Consider the following 23,622-nt stretch of genomic DNA (forward strand, 5'->3'; position numbering starts at 1 on the left):
GTATGAACATGCAGTTTATCATATATCAACAACCGAAATAGTTGTGGATCATTCCATAAATAAATATCCCAGAAAACATATCCAAACACAATCAAGCACCAAGATTTCCTATGACTCAACCTAGTGAAATGAAAGCGAAGTCGGATAACCTTATTACGTAACCTAGCATGCCCCTTCTTTTTCATTTTTGAATGAGTGGGTGTTCTAGTAAATAAGTGTGGAAAAGTGAATGGTTGTGGAGAATATGGTGGATATGGATAAGTTGTAGAAAGGCGACACTGTAAACAATGAGGATGTGGTTTTGCACAAAACTCATTCATTGTGTGTGTAGGGACTGCCTCAATTCTGAAAATGAAGGTGTCAAATGGTTTGTCCTTACGTAGTATTTGTTTATTAGGTGAATTTAAAAATTATAAAGCACTGAAGAAACAAATGTGGTCGAAAGTGCAAAATCGAGATTCCTTTGAAAGGGTGGAAGGAGGGGAATCGAGGTGGATGTTGTGCAAGGTAGTTCTTGATAGGGTGAATCGTCACCGCTCTAAAAAACTCATCGAATTGCTCATCTAGATTGGTCATATCCTCGTTACTATTATAGTTCTCTACATCTTTGAGAAAGTCATCTATCTCATCCTCATCCGTAATATGTGTATCGACTAGTGTAGGGATGGAAATGTTGGAGTCTGAACTTCCAAAGGAAAGAAATTTGGGCATATGATTATCAAGGGCGTGTTGTTGAAATAATCTCGAGCAAAGCTCGATCATGCTAACCTCTCCATCCATAGGCGAATCGGGTAAATGTGTCTTTGTTTTAAAAACATTGAATTCAATGACAAGATGGCCAAAAGACATGGACATTGAACCATCGCGGCAATTAATGAGCGCATTGGCAGTTGCCAGAAAAGGACGCCCTAAGATGATCGGGACAGAGTCGTTAACGACTTCTGTGTCGAGGATGACAAAATCAGCCGGATAGTAAAAATCCTGAATTTTTACCAGAACATTTTCGACGACACCCTTAGGATACTTAATAGACCGATCAGCTAATTGCAATGTCATTCTAGTGGGTTGCATCTCGTCTAGACCTATTTGTCTATACAAATAAAACGGGAGTAAGTTGACACTAGCCCCCAAGTCTAATAACGATGTCGTCAGATAAGAATCTCCTAAGGTGCATTATGCAGATGGGGCTGCCGTGGTCCCTTGTACTTAACAATTCCATTATGTTCGGATAGAGTTAGGAATTGTTCGTAAAAAGGCATCTTTTGGTATATTGGTCTTCGCCTAGTAGTACACAATTCCTTAAGAAACTTAGCATGGTGTGGTAGCTTTTTTTATAGCTTCGAGGAAGGGAAGGTTTATAGTTAGATTCTTGAAAACATCCCTAATCTCCTCGTAATTTGTATCCCTAGTTAACATGGCTAATTTTTGTGGAAACGGTGGTTTCGTCTATATTTAGCAATGGTATTACCCGGATGTTTAACCGTGGCCTCCTGTTTCTTAGGTTGTCAGAATCGGTACCTCTACGGTGGTAGGCTCTTCAGTTTCTATTTCGGGTATCTAGTAATATAGCGGTGTAGGACTCTTGGTGGGGTAACTACAGGCATAGTTACTTTGTTATCAACCACTCTACCGAGCGGAGGGTGGTGATGGCCTTTAGCTCCCCTACATTTTCATACTCATTACTAGTATTATCGGTTACCTCAAAGGTGTATTTGTTGTTTTAGGATTAGGTATTTCGTTACGGAAACACACCTTTGGGTTGGGCTTTATCTTGAGCTAACTGTTTGGTTAAATTATTAACGGATTGTAGAAAGCCGTTGGTTAGATTGAGCCATGGTTTGAAAAGTTTTGGCTCACTTGTATGAAGGTGTCAAGACGATCCGGTTGTGTGGGTGTAGTAGTCGCGGGTGGTGTGGTGGAACTATTTCACGTGAATTATTTATGGGTGGATTTTGATAGTTATTATTTGGGAACGATACCTCTATTAGCATTATAATTATTATAACTACTTTGACCTTGTGCTTGACCTTGTCGAGGTTGCACTTGGTTGTTATAATTATTAAAATTCCCCGACCCATCCTTGTCGTAGTGGGGCTTGGTTAAAGGCGTCGCGTAGGCCTAACATATTGATTATTGTACCCTTGAGGTGTGACGCGTTTTGGTTATTTCTCCAACCGAAGTTGGGATTTTGTCTCCAAGGGGCATTAGGTTCACTATTAATGGAACAGGCCTGTTCATAGGCAATAGGACAGTGTGAGTCGGGATGCTCAGGGCTCCAACAGAAACTACATGGATTTGAGTTTACATTCATGACGGGGATTGGCTTTGTTGTACAGAAATGGCCTCTACCTTTTTTGTAAGGGATTCAATTAGAGTTTTAAGCTCAGGATCTGATTTAACCTCAAACATACTAGTAGCCTTAACTGTTGAAGAAGAACTAGCGGAGCGGGAGTAATCGTCACTACCCCCCCAATTATTATTACGCTTAGTCTGATCTTCCAAAAATTTATATGCCTCTGAGGCTCCTTTACTTAAGAAACAACCCCCATTCATTATGTCTAGGACTTCTTTATGGTGGTGTAGAAGTCCTTTGAAAAAGGCACGAACTAACGTGTCTTTCGCTAAGTTATGATGTGGACACTCTATAAGGAGATCGGTGAAACGATTCCAAGCCTCTGAAAATGATTCATGAGGATTTTGTCGAAAGAAATGAATCTTGGAAAGCATCTCATCCGTCTTTAGGGGTGGGTAAAAATGTTCCATAAACAGCTGAACAAGTTTAGCCCACGAGTCCACAGAATTAGGCGTTTGGGCAGTTAACCAAGACACCGCCTTATCGGCTAAGGTGAAAGGGAATACCCTTAATTTAATTTGTTCCGTACCAACCGTAGGATGGTGGAATGTTGTTAAGACTTGTTCAATCCTACGCGATGCCGATAGGGTTTTTCATGGTCTAATCCATGAAAACGGGTAACAAATTAAAAATATTTGGAGGGATTCGAAATCCCATTTGGGTCCGCTAGAACGATGCAAGATTTGGGGCTATCGCCTCAAGGCTTTGTAGAAGTCAGAGAGAGGCCTCTCTTCTTCGTCGGGCATTGTGTCAGGTAATGTGTGTGAAATAGTAGCTAGAGGTGTAGTGGGTGGTATACTAGATAGACTTGTTTGTTGACGTTGTTGTGTAATTACGTTCGGTGTTTTTGTTCGCCGGACCTTAATCTCATACAAGGCTAAAACCAAACTTAGCTAAACACATCAACACTCCAAACAATTCGATATACTAGTATAAACCTCTAACAGAGGATAGCGAGGTGTGGAAGAAAGGAATACCGATTGAGGCGTCCTTGTTTCGCTTTATGAATAGCGTCTTGTTTACGCTTGTTGTGTATATAGCAGGTTAGAACACCGAAAAATATGAAAGAGCAAAGTTCGAGTCAAAACCGCCGAAATCGAAAAATTTAACACAAGGCCGCTTCAGATAGAAAGGCCAAGGCCCGAAAGTAATTTTCAAATTACAGTGTTTTTTAGTGCAGGTCGCTCCACACATGGGGGGGTCGTGGCGCTCTATGTCGATGAGTTAGGGCTGGTCGCTCAAGGAGATAGATGCGCCGTGTAATTTTACCCGGAATTTTTCAACTCTGAAATGGACAACCACAGTATGAATCAAACAAGGGTGGGTGGGTGAAATGGGACTTTAAGAACAGTACTAATACTACGAAAACAATACAAAAGTGAAACTAAGACGGCAGCGGCGCCATTTGATAAAACATAAAATGAATAGTTTACCTACGAAATGAACGATAAAACTCAAAACGTAAGTAAACTAAAACTAATTTATGATGCCTAAATTTATCAAAGATTCTACTCTCAATCCTATGAGATATAGTGGAGTAGAGTGATTCGTTCCACTCCTAGTCCTTCCGTATGCTATGTTCTCAAGTGTAAGTACTCTAAACTTAAAGTCTAATGAGAGATTTACGAATGAGGCAACTAGACTACGATGCAACTACCCACAAAATGCAACTAGTCGACTATGGGAATAACTAAGGGAATGCTACGTTGATTCGATGATAAGGAGTTAGAGGGGGGATTGATTCCACCTTAACTTCGACTTAAGTTCCTTTTTAACCATCTAATCGTCAGTAATCCGAATTGAATCTTTTCTCGCAGAATAATTGGTTCTTCCTAATCCCTAATTACACATGGCATTCCTACCAATTCATAACTAGCATATGAGCGATTAAACCCATTCTCATGGTGAACTAATAGTTTCTAGAGTGGAAAGGAAATTACGGCGATTCTAACGATATTCGAATCAAGCTTTCATTCAAGGCTTCTCAACCCCTCTAATGGAGGTTTAGCCGAGAGTCATTACTAATCATTTCCGATTACATTTTAAACTAAACATGATATAAAGAATTGAAATTTACTTAATTAAACAATAATGAAATCTAATTTAATGACTCAAATGAAATAAAGACAGGAATTGAAATTAGATCTAGGAATGGAAATGACAAAATCGAAATTGATAAAAAAAATACTACTTTGTTGATCTAATCAAAATGAAGAACAAGATTCAAAGGTTTAATCTAATACAATAATTGAAATGGAACTAAACTTAATTAATCTACATGAAAAACTAGATCTAGAATTCATTAATGGAGGCTAACTAATCTAACTCTAATCTAGGTCTAACTATCTACCATTAACTAACTACCAAGCTTTTGTTTTTATACATCCAGATCCAAAAATCGTGCATGGGCTTGGAGCCATGTTTTGGGCCAGAGAATCAGGCCCAAAACCCAATTCTTTCACTCCAAAAAGGCCTCTTCAGCTATAGTTGGCTTCAACAGACTTTCCGTCCACTTCTGCTCCTCTGATTGGGTCAAGGCTTAGACCATTGGAAAGATCTTTCCGAGCCGGTCGTTTTGACATAAGGTAGGCCCCATTCCGAGGTCTGAGTCCAAAGATATGTCCTTCGGAAGTTCTGCTGACTTTGTGTGCTGTTTCGGCCCGCGTCGACTTTTCAGCTTTTGACCGGGCTTTTAGAAAGGCTTTGTCTTCTTGAATCTTGGCCTTTAATCATAGAACTCCTTAGCAACCAACCATTGCTCCTTTATCTCGCTAAAGTGGCACATTTCTGCACATAATGGACTTTGAAGCCTGAAATGCATAAAAACACGTAATCAGTGTTAACTCTTAATTATTACTCACATAATTGGTCTAAAAGTATGACTGTTAAAGGGTTAAAACTACAGTTTTGGGCTCTTATCACAATCTTTTCTTAGTTGCTTTGAATGGTGCAGCCCCCACTTGTCCTGGTGGCACCCAAGGCTGAGACGATGCTGGTCTTGGTTGCTTAAAAGGCTGAGATCCTGGTCTATGTGGCCTTGGCCTTTTGGTTGCTATTGGTGCCCTGACAGTTCCCCAATCAGTAAATGCCACCTGGGCTGCTGCAAGCACACTAGTGGATAACTTAGCTAATTGCTTAGCCAAGAAATCACCAAATGTGTGTCTTTGTTATGGTGCTTGATAAAAAAAAACATAATATAAATTTAAATTTAAATTTAATGACTATAATCAACCATATAAAACATAGGGAACATATGGCAACCTAACACAATTACAAAATAGGTTTATACCTTAAAAACTTTTGCAGTTTTTGATATTGTTACTCTTGTTGGTTCAAAAGTCAAAGTTGCAGGCTCAGCTGCTGGTTGAGGAGTTGATGATGAAGATGAAGGAGTTGATTTTGGAGCTGCTTTAGCATTTGATTTTGTTGCAGACACTTTGGAGTTAGGTTTTGGTGTTGGTGGTTCAGGAGTTGATGCTGCAGAGCTTTCTTTCAATGCTTCTGTTGGAGCTGATTCTTTACATTCTAAAGGTTGCTTACCTTTACAAGTCTTCACATTATGCCTTGGTTGTTTGCATTTAGAACAAACCCTCTTTGCTTGTGATGTTGGAATGGAGTCTGGAGCAAGAGCTGATGTTTGTGATGCTTGAGTGGAGTCTGGAGCAGGAGTTGATGTTTGTGATGCTTGAGTGGAGTCTGGAGCAGGAGTTGATGCTTGTGAAGCTTGAGTTTCCTCTGGAGATTCGTTGACATTCTTACCTTTCTTTGCAGCAGGTAAACATTTACAAGTCTTGGCATTGTGTCCTGGTTGCTTGCATTTTGAACAAATCTTCATTTTCTTTTTTGGTCTAACTTCTTCATCTTTTCCTCTGGTCCTTGCCTTTTTGGGCCTCCCAATGCCTCTGAAATGTGGAGGTGGCATTATTTGTCTGTCAAGATCCTACATACAAGATATATGTTAGTCATTTAGTAATTAGGAAATTGCAAAAACATTATTTCAATATATACTACAACTTACACAATTCACAGGCCAGCCAGACATATCTGGCATTGGCATGATGTGTCCCATGTAAGCAAGCTTGTAGGTAGACACCCAATAATAGCTACTACAATATTCTTTTCAATACACTCTCCTTGGATACAACACTGTCACTGCATGTACACAAACTATACTAGATAACTGCCACCTCATACAGTTGCACTCATGTTCAACTAAGTTCACACAAAATCTAGTTCCATTTTGAGTTTTCACAGTTACCACCACCTCATTGCTTAACTCCACATGATACCAATGGACTTTTTTAATCAATTCTTTGATTATCTTTTCCACTTGTGGAACTAGACCATCATTATCCCATTCCTTGGCATTTTCCCTCCTCTTGTACAAAAAAGACATTAACAATGTATAATACTTGTCAACAAAAGGAACTATAGGCTTATCCCTCAGTTCCAATATCCAATAGTTAAAAGACTCAGAGAAGTTGTTGCAAATATGACCACACTTTGTAGTTAGATCAAACTGTGACCTAGCCCAACATTCCACATTTTCTTGTAGCAACCATTCCTTGACTTCCTTACATTCTATTTCTAGCTTCTGCATCCACTTATCAAAATCTATTTTCTTATGATACTTAGTTGCACCCCAAACTAAAGACTCTAAGTATTTTGCTTTAAAGTACTTTTTGAAATTCTTGAACATATGCCTAAAGGAAAACCTATAGGGATTTCTAGGAAATTCATGTGCTAGAGCCTCAACCAATCCTTTCTGTCTATCAGAAATGAATGTCACAAGTTCAATATGTTCATCTAGTCCATACTTCTTCATTATATTCAAAAAAACCCCTCCAACTATCTTTATTCTCAGACCTAGTTATATAAATGGCCACAAGAAACAAGCCATTGTTTCCATCCAAGGCCTCCATGCTTAAGCATTGCCCTCTGTACTTCCCCTTCATAAAACATCCATCTAGTCCTATGATAGGTCTACATCCATTCAAGAAACCATGCAAAGAAGCAGGAAAACAAACACACATATCCTCAAATTCCAAAGTACCATCAATTCTAGAATAACATGTTTTCGATCCTGGGTTACTATTCAAAATATGTACCAAGTAAACAATACCCTTATTTAATTTAAGTTTTAAATATTTAAACAGTGCAAACACTAAACACAGGAAAAAAATGCCAAATGATATACAAATAATAACTAACATACCTGATCACATAGCACAGGCACCATGTTATAACTTGCTCCATAGTCACCATGAATATCTTGCAAGCATTTCAACCTTGCATGCCAAGCAGTCCAATAGCTAATACTAACATGGAGTTGTCTCTTGACTTCAGCCATAATAAATCCTAGAGACATATAGTCTTGTATTGTACCCTCATCTGTGGTGCAATCTTTCTTGCAACCCAATTTGCATCAGCCATCCCATTCTTCAGTTCTAGATCTCATTGTGAAGCCATCAGGCCTGAGTCCCCAATAAGCAACCCAAGGGCAGTCTTTACCCTTGTAGTTACCCTTACATTTAGCTCTAATCATGTACCTTTCATTGACAATCTTCATATCAACTTCAAATCTATTCTTTATGCAATAATCTGAAATCTCATTCCTTAGAGTTGATATGTCAGACCACTCCATACCAACTTTCCATTCATCCAAAATTATAGACATAAATATATCTTCTTCATCTACATACAAATTGGAGGTTTCATTAACAAACTTGTAAAACTCATCACTCCTTGGTTGTTGCCACTCTCTTTTTTCATCTGATGATTGTGTACTGTGGTATCCCTCATCAGGGTCAAGCTCATCAAGTTGAGACTCCCTAGTTGTCTACTTTAGTTTCTAAACTCAACCTCAACATCAATCTCTACTGGATTAGTAGTTTTAAGTCCTGGTACATCCACATACTCTGGCAGCTCAGTATCCATTTCTTCATCAGACAACTTATTAAAACTACTAAGTTCATCCGAGAAACTATCTTCCTCATCAACCACCAATACACCTTTACCCTTTCTATTATTCTTCTTTCCCTTTGCTTCACCCTTGTTTTTATCCTTACCACTCTTCTTATTTTCCTTGCTGGAATTTCCCTTGTCATTAGAACTCTTCTTCTTTCCCTTTGCTTTGTCCTTGTCCTTGTCCTTACCATTCTTCTTATTTTCCTTGCTGGCATTTCCCTTGTCATTAGAACTCTTCTTCTTTTGCTTGGATTTCCCCTTGTCATTTGCATTCAAAACTCTATTCTTAATCAATTTTTTGAACTCTATTAGTGTACACATTGCTTCATCATCTTCTTGGGATGCTGGACATTCAGTGTTTTGTTGAGGTGCAGGAACATTAGGCAAGACAATGGACACATCACTTTCACCAATATCATTTTCCACAAATATATGGTAATACCCATCATCAACAACAACTAACAAATCAAACATTTCTAAAATACCACTATCACTATTTACATACACTTGCTTACCACTAACAAGGTAGACCATCTTAATGTTCATATAATCCAACTTTGACATGTGACTAGGTAGACTAACATCTGCACTGAAGTCTATCATATTCAAATGCTCACCATCAACATCAAGCATTTCCTTAACTGGATATTTTTTATCTGTAATGCAAATGTGATAATTCCTCCCCATTTCTTGTTTTTGAAAATAATCCAGCATAATGTGTCTTCAAATTTTTCCTATCACCCATTTCTGTAACACAAACATAAATGTTAACATAAATTTTAGACATGTCATGCCCCCCCCACCACCACCACCACTATTAACATACAATTTAGACTTACACCCCAACCACTATTAACATACAAATTATGTGTACCCCCCTTGTTAATATATAAATAAACATACCCCCTTCCATGCATAAAAAATTAAATCTTTTTATCGAAATCGTCAAACATAACTGCATGCATAAAAATGATATCTTTCTCGATTTTCAAACTACCAAATCAACATATTCCATCATGATACTTTAAAAAAACTCTAAAATGTAACATAATTACCTACAAATCGCAGTAAAAACTCGTCATTGCTTGTCCTTTTCAAGTCGCAACAGAATTTGCACCACTCAACAGTTCAAAATGACAACGAATACCACTTTGTTATGAAGACTAAAACACCATGAATCCACACTCAAACAGCATGAATCCACACAAACACTTTTGCTAGCTAGAGTCACTTCACCTTTTCCCGCCCAAAAAATGACTATTAGTTAAAATATATCGTATGTTGGTTAAAATTTAGGGTAAATGATTTTTGGTCTTGCAATCGTGACCGTTTATTAGAGTGCATAAGATGCTAACACGTGTGCTCTCTTTTTTTTTAAAAAAAACTTGGTCTTCTGAAGTCAAGGGAACATTTAGGTAATTTTACACATGCAGGGGTATTTAGGACATTTCACATCAAGATAACAGAGACATTTCACGGTGTGTGAGTTTGGGGTAAGTCTAATTTCACTGAATTTGGGGGGGCAAGTCTAATTTCGTTTCAAAATAAGGGTGCAGATCTATAAAACCCTAAAATAAATTTATGAGTGTTTGTTAATTCATCTCCAAAACAACATGAGTTGAAGTAGGAATGTAGGATCTATTCTTAATATGGTTTGAAGGAGTAGAGTTTTTCTGTATTGACAACCGTTCAATGTACTGCATTAGCAACAAAGTGGCAAAAGTTATTGGGTGAGATGGAGAACTTCTTATTATTAATCAAAGCCTACAAGGCAACTAGATAGATCATAGATAGTAGGGAAAGTAGAAGTTGTTGATAGTAGTTCCATTGAGCATTGCTGATGAGTGCTGACAGACCTCGTTCATGAATCCAAGATACCATTCGGGGGGGGGGGGAGATTCATGGATAAATGTATGTGATTAAATAGAAAGAAACATTATTCCCAACAATCTCAAGTTTCAATCTAAACAAAAGTTACCTAGATAGAACTGGAGAAAATATCTCACAATATGTTCGCCGAGCTAGAACAAAAAAACTATATCTATCAAGTAGGTGTTGGAATCTCTTGTATTTCAAAGTACTAAGTGTGTGTGTGTGCAAAGTGGAGGAGAAGAACATAAAGTATTCTCTCCACTTTTGTGCATAGAAGATAGTCCCACATTGGTTATCCACCACTAGCTATGTAAGTATATGAGGACTTCCTCTACCATAAGGGCGTGCCCTTAGGGTACAAAGGCTTTTGTGTTAGGAGGGAGGACTCACACAAAGCCACACACGCGTGTGCCCGCACCGTGCCGAGTCGCGTTGGGCTTGGGCTTAGTGGGTAGTGGCTTGGCCAATTGCCTAAACTTCAGCAGCAAGTTTCGGACTTCTATTCCTAGTAGGTTTCTCTTCTGTATCTGTTTTGGAAACCGACTAGCTGTGAGCGACCTTACCTCTATATAATCAGGACTGTGTGTCCATATAGAGCACTTCCACATCCAGAGAAACAAAACTCGAAAAACAACCCTAGCCTCTTCTTCTTCTCTTCTTACTGTTAGCCGCCAGAGAAAGTTATACCGCCATTCTAGAGAGCAGCTTATTCGAGTGCAAGTCAGCCTGCTAAACCATTGTATCCTGTGAGGAAGACGCCACTGTTGCCTTTCTGCACCACTGGAAGGGGTGAAATCTTTCCTTAAAGACAGCCTAATATGTACCTTGGTTGTTCCATGTTATTGTTGTCCTTGTCTCTTTACTGTATTCTTTGTTCACATCCAACAGTAGGTGCCCAAGATAGTTTAAGCTCAAAATAACATTAGAGGAACATCCTGGCCTCTTCTTTCTTTACTGCTATTGCTCGTACGTTCTTCATCTAGAAATGGCAAGTGTTTCCCATAGTCTCTATTTCTCTATGCCAATTGATGGGCATATATATATAGCATATATGTTGGTACTAATTAGATACATCTAATTAAACTTTGTAGCAAAGTTTGACCTCTGCTCTTTTTTTGTTAAACGACAAAACACCACTTTTTGACAACAGTAACATCAGAGAATTATAGCAACACTAGCAAAAACAAATCTTAACTTTATACTCGATATGAACCTAGTTCTGTTTATGGTTCTCTCATTGAAAAGAATGATTCGGAATAATAGATGTCCATTCATGTTAGAGTTCTTGTAAGCCGTGACAGGTGGGACACGGAGCCAGCCGAAGGCATCACATGTTTCTAACCCACCATCTGGCTCTAAGCCAAAACGTGCTCCCACCTACACCTAAGTCAACACATGTTCCTAAGTCATCACCTGCATCTAAGTCAAAACGTGTTTCTAGTTTCTAAGCCACCACCTACATCTCCAACACATGTTCCTAAGCCATCACGTGCCCCAACACTATCTCATGCCACTGCGCCGCCACATGATTCATTTGAGGTTCTTTCTATTTCTGTTGATGATGATCTACATGTACTCATTGCCCAATGTAAAAGTTATTGTAGTTGTGCTAAATATCCTAATGCCAATTATGTTTCATTTCATCTCATGTCTCGTACATTTTGTTGTTTTGCATCATCTTTGCCCTGTGTTTTTGTTCCTACTAACTACGCACAGGCCTTGGCCTCTCTTTCATGCCTGGAAGTTAGTTATGGATGAGGAAATGTGTGCCTTATTATGCCATAATGGCACTCGGGAGCTTACTTCTTGCTTTTTGGCAAACATATTGTTGCATATCTATGGGTTTTCACAGTTAAGTATCAGACTAATGGTTCTGTTGAACGCTTGAAAGCGCGTTTTGTGTAAGTCTCCAGGTAAGAAAGCATTCTCCATTTATATGAGGAAGTGTATATAGATCAGCCACCTAGATATATGTTGTGCAGGGTAAGTTGGGTATATATGGTGTGTCAATTGAGGAAAACAATTTATGGCTTGAAACAGTCGCCCCAGGCATATGGTTTGATAAGTTTAGCTCTGTTGTGATTGGCTATGGTTTTCAGCATTCTTCATCTGATCACTCAGTGTTATTCATCAATCTTCTGCTGATATTATTGTTCTTGTTGTTTATGTTAATGATATTATTATTAGTGGTGATGATTCTGGTGGCATTACAGATTTGAAGTTTTATTTAGCTCGAAATTCTCATACAAAATATTTAGGACTTCTTCGATATTTTCTTAGGATTGAAGTTGTTCGATGATCCAAGAATGGTATTTATTTGTCACAGCGAAAATATGTGACAGATTTGCTTTCAGAGACTGGCATGCTTGTTTCCCGACCATTTAATACTCATATGGATTCCACTGTGAAATTTGATAATGTACAGGGGGAGATTTTTTATGATGTTGGTCGGTATAGGAGAATGGTTAGAAAGCTGATTTATCTTACTGTTACTCGTCCTAATATTACATTTGTTGTTAGTGTGGTTAGTTGTTTCATGCATTCACCTCGCACGCCTCACTGGGAGGCAGTTATTCGAGTTCTAAGCTAGCTAGGTATTTGAAGGGTTCTCCAAGTCAAGGTCTACTATACATACAATCACAGTCTCTGTCTATTATTGGATACTCTAATGTTGATTGGGCTGGCAGTCATACTGATCGTCATTCTATTTTTGGGTATTGTACCTTTGTTGGTGAGAATCTTGTTACATGGCATAGCAAGAAACAGAATGTTGTTGCCAGGTCTAATGTTGAAGCTGAGTATAGAGTTGTGGCTCATATAGCTTGTGAGATGATCTGAGTTCATTCACTTCTCTTTGAGATGGGTATTGTTATTCCTTCTCCTATACATCAGTTTTGTGATATTCAAGTTGCTATCTTTATTGCGAGTAATCTCATATTTCATGAGCGTACTAAGCATATGGAGGTTGATTGTCACTTCATCAGGGACTTAGTTATGAGCAAAATGATAGTTACTCCTTCCGTGCGCTCTGGAGACCAACTTGCGGATGTACTCACTAAGTCGCTACTACATGCTTTTTTTCATTCTCTTTGTGTAAAGCTGGGCATTTGTGATCTCTATGCTCCAACTTGAGAGGGGGTGTTAGATCCAGTTCTTGTAAGCCGTGACAGGTGGGGCATGCTCCATTTTTTTGGGCTTTGTATATTATAAACATACTATTTCCTAGATAAGAAAAGGTGTGAGGAGGCTGAAACCTAACTAAGCCGTCCTCTTTTATCTTTCAACTTTCTTCTTAAGTAGCTATAATAAAATTTCACTCAGTTTTATTGGAAAAAAAAACAAAAACAAAAAAAAATGTCGCGCGCATTCTCGCAAAGACTCTAAGTATACATATAGCTACACTACAACTGGAGAAACTGAATATAAGAACCAAGCAATAATTCTACATTTCTACTTCAAAGTCGTATGACGCAATATAAACTTTCACTTCGACTATACTACTATAGGATTGTCTAACGAAGATATCAACTAAAAAGTGGGATTCCCTGGTAAAGAGAGTCTTGCAACCAAAAAAAACATGTGAAGTGAGTCAAGTGACGCATAAATTAAAGATTCGCTAAACTTAATTTGGTAGGAAAACAAATGCATTTTGATTCTTATTATGTCATATGAGTACTACGTAGTTAATTTTCACAAATATAGCATGGCCTAAACGTACAGCGATGCTCCAATTCTCCAATCATCAACCTACTAGCAGTACTTGACAAGATGAAAAGCTATCTGATGCCCATCAATCGTCTTGGTGGGTTGGACTAGTGACGCCCTTGCAGCTTCATCTGTCTTATAATGAAACTTAACCCACTCTGTCCACTTCCCTGTCTTGATATCAAACCCCTCAACCTTCTTGTCAATTTCCCCATACAACAATACTTGTGCCAACAACAGATCAGGAGGCATATCAGACGGCACATTACTAACAGAAATACTCCTCACCCAACTATGAGGCCATGGCTCGTCCTCCTCGTCCTTGAATTCTTCCCCGAAGTTATACTCGCTCAAGAGCCGTGTAAGCGTCATTCTCCCGTCAATCTTTTTCCAAGGTTCCTTCAAAGCAAGCAAACTATCTTCCATAAACTTAAAAGTAATAAAACCATACCCTTTACTTTTCCTGGTCTCCTCGTCTATAACAACAGCAGCTTTTTCAAGTTCGCCATAAGACGAAAAGAAAGTCCGTAAACTCTCATCTGTAGTATTGCACCCTAGGCCAAGAACGTATAGTTTATGCATGTAAAGATCCCGGTTTCTAATCAATCTAACGGATTCAAGTGCTACATCTAAATTTTTTGCGGCGACATGTTCAAAGGTTTGAACGAGTTGTTCTTTAGTGAAGCTTCGTATGACTTTTCGACAGTCTTCAAGTGTTAACTTTGGGATCTTGGAATCTCCAACAACTCTTCCGCTGCTGGTTTCCTCGTCTATCTCCATGGATGAAAGATTGAGAAAGAAAGACATGTTTTGGAGATACGTGGTTTTAATTTAGAAGTACTATATACTCCGATCCGCTCCTACTCAAACTTTTCGGTTGTCAACTTTTTCACTAGCCCCACGTTTTATTACTATTTTGATATTTTCTCTCATTCTTTTCTTGAAGAAAAAAATCTCCACCATCCACCTATGATTTCCGTATCTCTATTTTTTGTTTGGAAGGAAAAATAATAACCGGTACCCCACGTCCCATCTATCTAATAAAAAGCAATGGTGTGGGCTGCAGGGCCTCCATCCAATAGTTGTCATTGTGTTTTAACAAATTGTGATATGGAAAAAAGAACGAGTCCCACCTAGTATGTGACTTCCATCCATAACGTCTGGATTTATGAGATCAGATCTTCTTTTCTAATCTCTCTTCCAACATCTACCCTAACCGCCGTCATCACTCCACCCACTCCTACCCCTTTTCTCATCTTGTCGAGAACCCACAACTGAAGAGAGTATTCGATTGGTTGCGGATATCCAGAGGAGCTAACTGTTTCCCCATAAAGTAAAAGTAAGTTCCATAATCTGCTTCCCCCTCTGGAGAAAGAATTAACCTTGCTTACTCTCCCGAGCTTTTGTTTCTTGTAATTTGTACGCAAATCTATTCCTCTTAGCCTTTGAAAACCTTATTTTATGAACACATCCTATAGGTACAATAAAAGGTTTAATGACAAATCAGCTCGAAGATATTGGTTGTCAGATAATACTTGGAAATACATACCATTTGGCACTTCGTCCTACTTCTGAATTGATTGATGAACTCGGAAGTCTTCACAAATTTATGCATTGGCCAAAAGCATTGCTTACAGACTCTGGTGCCTTCCAAATGGTTATATATAAATATCTCACCCATTACTCTTATTTTTACCATATTGGCAATTTGGCATTATGTTAAGCATACTCCCCACTTGTTAAACAGATGCTTCTTTGTACTTTTCTAGGTCTCTTTGTTGCATTTAGCGGACAACACTGAACAGGGTGTAACGTTTCAGGTAAACCTTTTTGTTTGCCATTTATATGTCTGTTCACTCTATTTTATTGTTGCTATTACCTACTTAATGTGTATCTGCTTTTTAATTTGAAAATTCTCCCAAATTAGTACATTGAAGAGGTATCAAACTATATCCTCCATATAGGCTTGCTTATATTTGCTTATATTTTACATAATGTAATTTATGTGTTAGTAAATTTAATATACCACGTCTCACATAAGAGAGTTAGCACGACCCCTTTTCACTTTGTGGTCTACTTCTCCTACAGAGGCTGTCACGTGTTGACTATCTTTCTTGTAATTTGTATGATTTTTATGTGTTACTTGATTTAATTGTCTCATTGATACTTATATTACTAATATTTCTTTTTGAATTTCAGTCACCTGTCGATGGAAAACCAATGCTCCTGACACCTGAGGAATCAATACAAATTCAAGTATGTATATTGCTTCTAGAAACTACACATTGTGACTTTCTGTGAGGGTACACTCTCTTGTGGACCTCCTCATACTTGCATTAATAAACCAATTCCTTTGCATATGACCTATCATGTAGACGATGAATAGGGGGATAGCTAGAGAAGAAGTGAAATGCGACCAATATGATTAAGTTATAACTGAGGTGTAGAGATTATCAACAAATGAGTTTCATTCAATCAAATGTTACTACAGTGATTGCACCTCTCTTGTCTGAACTGAAAATTATAGTCTGCTTGTTTATTTATTTTCCTTTGTGCCGAGTCCTGTTTCGGCATGGCTGACACGGACACACAACTCAGATACAACACCGATACTTCTAGATGAAGACATGGATGCTTTTTATTAGATAAATAACTGAGGTGTAGAGATTATCAACAAATGAGTTTCATTCAATCAAATGTTACTGCAGTGATTGCACCTCTCTTGTCTGAGCTGAAAATTATACTTTGCTTGTTTATTTTTTTTTCCTTTGTGCCGAGTCCTGTTTCGGCATGGCTAGCTGACACGGACACACGACTCAGATACAACACCGATACTTCTAGATGAAGACATGGATGATAATGTACCTTAAATAAGATAGATAAAATACTAGAATTGAAATCATGTAAATACAAAACTTTACTTATCTTCTTGTCATATAATTTCTTTAATAAGAAAATTTAAAGTTAGATTGAATTTTAGCTGTGTCCATGAATCTGATTTTTTAGACCATGCCGTGTCCGAATCTCTGTACCAATGTCTAAATCGGACACTCGTACCCGTACCAATGCAACACAACTTGCATACAACTACTGTTGTGAAAAATATAATCTGAAAAGGTTTTTATGCACATTGCTTCATTCAAATTATGTAGGTTTTGCGAGTTGGAGTGTATTTACATTTTGTCAGTATTGCATTGAAGAACTGTTTGCACACCTTGGTTAGTTATTTTATAGTTATGTACAAATCTATTTCAATTCCTACTAAATGGTGACGTCTGTTTATATGGTCTTTAGCTGAACGAAGAAACTTCGATTCTCATATCTTCAAAACTTAGTTAAATCTGTTGATTCTCAGGTATGCTCATTTTCATTTTTTTTCATTTTTTCTTCCCTGCTCTCTCTCTATTGATTGTGTTGTTTAATTTGTTTTTATTTTTTTCATCCATGAACGTGGTGATGGGACCTTGACCAATCACTATAACTTAGTGATCTCTGCTGATTCTCAGGTAAAGCGAAACAGGTAACATCTCTTCTCTTATAACCCCTCTCTTTGATTTTCCATGTAAAGATTCAGTTCCTTTTAAAATCGTTTAGCCAAAGATGAATTATTTGTTTTCTTCTATGTAAAGGTTTAGTCTGAGCTTCTTCTGGTGTTGTTACAGGTATTTATTTGCTTATTTATTAAGGGTTCTATTTTTTGGTTTTGGGTTTGTTGAAAAATATTACTTTTGATTGATTTGAGTTTTGATTTGGTTATGGTACTTTTACAGGTATCTTAGTGCAGGTAGCATTTCAGTGGCTATTGTTTGTTCTTTGATTTATTAGTGTTGTTACAAAAAGTCGCGTTTATGGAACTACCCCAATGGCCTATTTTGGCAGTAAGGTATTTTCACCATCTATATCAATTGTATATCCTCAGTTTTATCCTCATTTTGTATTGTGTTCGGTGGTTATTTGTCCAACATTACACTCAAAGGAAGTTAGGATATGAGTTTGCTAATAAAGGTTAAGTTGAGAAAAATTAAGTATTTGTAGAAATGACCATAGTCATCATCTTGGACTCAGTCCACAAAACATTTGGTTGCCACTTCGTTAAAACTTTTGTGATACATCTTGCAAGAGTGCAATGAACCTTTTTTACTTCACATCTTCTATGTCTTGTGTTCGTCTATATCAGAAGACATTGATGTACATTTGGACCCACGAGAATAAGATTTCAATGAGGAGAGTCTAGAGGTGAATACAATCGTTTATTGTTTCACTTCTAAATTGTCAATTTCTTCTTCCCTTCAGTATATATAGTTTTTCCTACTCACTCTATTTAATGAATTTAAAATAGACAATTACATACTTCTTCGATGAAGTTTCCTCAAGGCTCGGGATTTACGATAATGGCCTTGACATTGGCGAATGAGGATGGGGTTTATGGAAAAGTTATGATTGTCAACAATGTTATTTGTATTTTCGCTACTTTTTTTTTGTACTTGCATACTTTTGTGGTTGCTCTTTTTGGTACTGTTTTAATGTCCTCATTCAAACCACTGGTGGAAATCTGATTGTGTATCTGTTTCTCATATTGTTCTTATTTTATTTGTTTTAATTTGTGTTCTTCTATGTTTAAGTCCATTTAGATGAATGAGTTTAGAGGTTCTGTGCAAATCACTACCGGATTTATTGAATGAGAACTGTCTTTGTAACCTTTTAACAGGATCCAAAACATTAGAAAGTCGTCAAATAATGGGGAGGTTCTGTCCAAATTACCCCTGAGGTGGTTCAAGTTAGTGTCATGTTGAGTTTCTCAACCTAATAATCATTCTTGACCATGAATGGAATAATAGCCAATATAATACAATCAAACGGGGGGGGTTTCAAGTTCAGGCTGCTTCTACAGAGTTAGTGCGCAAGCGACTCTATATCAGTGTCGTACAGCGGGCATACCCTAGTTAACTATAAAATTGATTTTTATCATCCAAACTAACTACTTACTACTACTTTGAAAGGTGCTTCCAGTTTTATTTTTTTGGCTAAACCTAACGTAGTAATCATTTCTCCTTTGAAACTTAGCAAAAAAAAATTGTCCATTAGGTATGCTAATCCGAATATATTCTTGACCGGCCTTTTCAATCTCTTGCACTTTCTTTCTTTCGAATTCTATCAATAGGGTGTCTAAGATCAAAAACGATAAGTTGTTGTATAGAAACTCAAATACCTTTCACTAATATCAAAAAGTTTTCAGTAAAATCTCATTTATTGGTATTGATTGTTGAAGTGGTTATATTCAGAATGGTCTTTGGTTTGTTTGTCAACTTCACAAGGATGGCTTCATGAAAAACAGGGTCGGCCCTGGGCCTATGCTGTCTAAGCCCTTTCATAGGACCCCCAAATTAAACCGAAACTAAAGGCCTCATTAAGCTATACAAAGCCCACTATAATATTAAAACCCCAAACAATATCCCAGAAAAAGTAAACAAATAGGCCCATGTTGCGGACTTCACATTGGGCCTTTCGAAACATAGGGACGGCCTGATGAAAAAGCATAGTCAATCTTAATGGTGCAACTGGCAACTTGTTCCAACTAGCACTGTAAGACTTTGTTGTATATTGAGATTGTTCAAAGGCCAGTGTTTAATAATTGCGCCAAAATAATATCAACTTTTGCTTTGTTTTGTGACTTCCTTTTTCTGTAAATTGAGAACTAGATAAAAAAAACTTTAGACAAGGAGAAAAATTAGTGTCAGAAACATATAAAGTCATAGGGTATGGGGTGGAAGATCGTGTTATCTTAGAGTCCGATTGGATGAGATTGGCCGAACAAGGGATTGTGGGTGCCTTGGTGAGAGTAGGACAGTGATAATTTTGATGAGAAGTGGTGGAGGGTTTCGCACTCTATGAGATCGAGGTGAGGTAGGAGGATCTAAAGTTGTAGGTGGCGTTGGAGGAGGGTCTGTTGATGAGGAAATGGATTGTGGAAGGAGATCGTCTGGAGTGAAGGGGTGTGTGCCTTCTATTTGTGCTGGAGTAGGGGGGATGTGCACCCTCTAACTTCTAATATAATTTGCTCACCAATTCTTAGATTACATGCGGATCTTGCAAAAATCTTTCAATTCTTTTCTTCTTCTTTTTTTGAAAAAGTTTCTACAAATAAAACATGAATGGAAATCTACTCCTTTATTCGAACAAACAGATCAACTACATTATCATTTTTTATAACACCCGGCTATTTTTATTTATTATTTTTATAATATATGATTAATATTAAGAATAAGAATAAATAAAATAAAATAAAACAAAAAGAGGATAAAGATTATTGGAGGGAGAAAACGTGGGAAATGAGGATAGACTCTCTTCCCTATTTTTGGGGGTTTTAAAATAAAAAGGAACACACACGAAGAGATTTTTTTTACACATAGAAGAAAAAAGAAAGTTTTACACATAAAGGATGAAAGGAGGATTCTTGTTGGAAATCATCTGATAGATAGCTGATAACAGGAGCATATCATGGGTGAGTAGAGAATACTTCTTTCATTGAACATGCATTCTTACTCTTACGCCTGTTTTTAGTTTACTGACAAAGATATAAGTTTTTCTGCTCATTTATTCTTCTACCCATTTTGTGCTTATTCTAATTCTATATGCTCATTCTATATGCGGCCGAATTTGGAATACATACTGTTGTTCCTATTGTCGAATATTTATTTAACTGGTATGGTTTATCTACTGCCTTTTATCATTCAAATGGTTCTAAATTGTTAATGGTTGATATATTGAGTGTAGATGTTTTGTTGGACTGTTGAATCGGTGAATGATCATATGGGTTGTTTATACTGCTGATTTAGATTGGTTGTAAGGGTTGTGGTATACTGTCGAGTGAATATATAGGTTGTTGTGTTTTAAATCAAGTGTTTGGTTGTTTAAATTTATTGGTTGTTGTTGTAAAGTGTTGGGTATGTTGTATTGATGTTTGAATGGGGTACTGTTGAAGGGTTGAAGGGCAGTAATGGAGTTGAGAACGAAAATTGGGAGAGTGAGAAAATTGGGTTTTGGTTATACCAAAAGGTTGTGTTTTTTATGGGGATCAAAACCGAACCGTTTGGTGCTGTTTGGTGATCAAGGTTGGTGATTGATGGTGACTGATCGGTGGAGGGTGCGCTGGTAAGGAAGAAGAAGAGACCAGCGATTCTTTTTTTTTGTTGGGCTTGGGCCGAAAATTAGAATTGTGGGCTTGAATTGTTTTAGAAACATGTGCGCTTAAGTTTAGTTTATGGTTTTGGGCCTTGAGTTGTTGGGCTGGTTTCTATTTTTTTGTGGGTTGGGTCATTTTTATTTTAAGTGGACCGGATTCTATTAACTTAGATGGGCTTTGGTTAGAGTTTGTTTTTGGGCCGAATCTGTTTTAGTTAGGTTTGGTCTAGTTATAAGGGCCGGTTATTAACTTTGTGTGAGTTTGTTTTTATGTGGATCTATTTTAGTTGTCATGGGGCAGGGTTTTTGTTTTAGACTTTTGGGCTTTAGTCTTTAGTTATCTTTTGGGTTGTAGTCTTTGGTTTTGGTTAGTTGGGTCTGGTCCATGAACCATGACCTTAACCATGAACTATGGCTATGAGCATGAGTCATGACCTTAACTATGAACTATGGCTATGACCATGAGTCTGTTGACCGCAACTAGGACTGTTGATTGTTGGGCTTGACCCTTTGACCCGTTGACCGTTGACATTTGACTTGTTGACATTGACTTTTCGGACTTTTGACATATTGAACTTTGTGAACAAATCCAATAATAGGATGTTGTCGAAACTTGTATAAACATGTTTGTAATTATCTAATAAAGATTTGTCGTGGTATTATGCAAATATATATATTGTCACTGATGGATTTTGACTTTGACTATGTGGCTGATAAGAACTACGAAGGCTTGATTCCAATCTTGAAAGATTTGGATACGTAGGCAGCTTTGAGCAAAAGTGCAGCCACTACACTATAATATATTATATATTAGTTATTAGTTATTAGTTATTGTGATAACTATATGTGTACAAAGTTAGTACTTAATTGTGTACGTGATTGTGGTTGTTTAAAATGTATTCACGAGACATTTAACTAATGTGTTATTCCTTATTGAACCTTTTGATATCTATGATTTATATAATTGATAATGAGATGAGTTGATTTATTATTATGTTTGGAATCTTTAGTAATGATTCTATTGTTTGAAACGATGTTTGTTTTGTACTGAAATTATTATAATAAATGAGAACTCTTGAGTGTTACAATCCGGTGTAAAAGTGTCCAGTGAAAAATTAATGTGTCACCCACATCTTTAGATCTCTCCACGCCTCTTTGATGAAAAGAAATGAAAGGAAATATTTATGACTAATGATATCATGTGAAAAGCCGCCTTAGAGAGGAACTAAGGCATTCGTCTTGCTGATGGGCTGTATTCCTTGAGTGTACGGGAATGTAGGTTTGAATTCTTTGAATGTGGCGGGAATAACCTAAGGTATTAATTGAATGTGTCATGAATGGCATGTTAGTGTTATGATGGGTATTCCTTAAATGTGGCGGGAATGACCCAAGGTATTCATTAAATGTGTCATGAATGACCTGTTAGAATTATGATGGGTATTCCTTGAATGTGGCGGGAATGACCCAAGGTATTCATTGAATGTGTCATGAATGACCTGATATTTTGTTATGCCCAAAAGAGGTTGTATGTGTATGGAAAGCCCAGAGATGGTTATGACTCACAAGTTACAGGTTTATAAGATGAAAATATATTTCCTGGAGGCGATATCCCCGCTTGGGACATATGTCTTGTAGTGGTACTCGGTGTGAGTGAGGCACACGGATATGTGTAAAGTGCAAATCATGGAGTAGGAACTAAAGGTTGAGTTGTGTCTTTTAATAAATTAGTCAACGAGATAATTAATAAGCAAAGTAAAATATTGATTTTACGTGTGTTGGAGTTATTGCATATGAATATTTATATATTATGATGTATATGATTTCTTATGAGAAATATTTATGTGGTTTGTGTGAGTTGATACTTACGAGGGATGAATGTACTCCTTGGTAAGGGTGGAATTTGAGCCGAGGGCTCGGAGCTCGGCTTGGGCTTGGCTCTTTTAAGCTCGGCTCGAGCTCGCTCGTTTACTATATGAGCCGAGCTCGAGCTCAAATAAAAGCTCATGTAACAAATGAGCTTGATGAAGCTCGGCTCGTTTAGTTCAAATAACATATTTATAGTGTAAAATAACCGAGGGCTCGGAGCTCGGCTTGGGCTTGGCTCGTTTAAGCTCGGCTCGAGCTCACTCATTTAACTATATGAGCCGAGCTCGAGCTCAATTTAAAACTCGTGTAATTAGCGAGCCGAGCTTGAGCATGGTAAAGCTCGGCTTGTTTAGCTCGAATTCCACCCTTACTCCTTGGTTGTGACTTTTTCTCGTTCTCATAAGTAGACGAGTGATATTAAAGTAAAGGGTTAACCAATATTACCCCACTAGATATTAATCAATAACTCAGTAACTGAGTTATTTCACCCTAAAGTAAAATATTGATTTTACGTGTGACTGAGTTACTACATATGAATATTTATGTATTATGATGTATATGATTTCTTATGCGAAATATATACGTGATTTGTGTGAGTTGATACTCACAAGGGATGAATGTACTCCCTGGTTGTGATATTTTCCTCGTTCTCATAAGTAGACGAGTGATTTTTAAGA

The 23,622-nt window shown here is 37.5% G+C and overlaps 1 pseudogene; it reads right to left on the reverse strand.

Moving 5' to 3' along the window:
- Positions 1-13,733: 13,733 nt before the first annotated feature.
- On the reverse strand, positions 13,734-14,726 carry LOC147505143 (UBP1-associated protein 2C pseudogene; annotated as a pseudogene).
- Between the last annotated feature and the right edge of the window lie 8,896 nt (positions 14,727-23,622).

This window comes from Coptis chinensis, chromosome 4 (genome assembly GCF_015680905.1).
Source record: "Coptis chinensis isolate HL-2020 chromosome 4, ASM1568090v1, whole genome shotgun sequence".
NCBI classification, from domain to species: Eukaryota; Viridiplantae; Streptophyta; class Magnoliopsida; order Ranunculales; family Ranunculaceae; genus Coptis; species Coptis chinensis.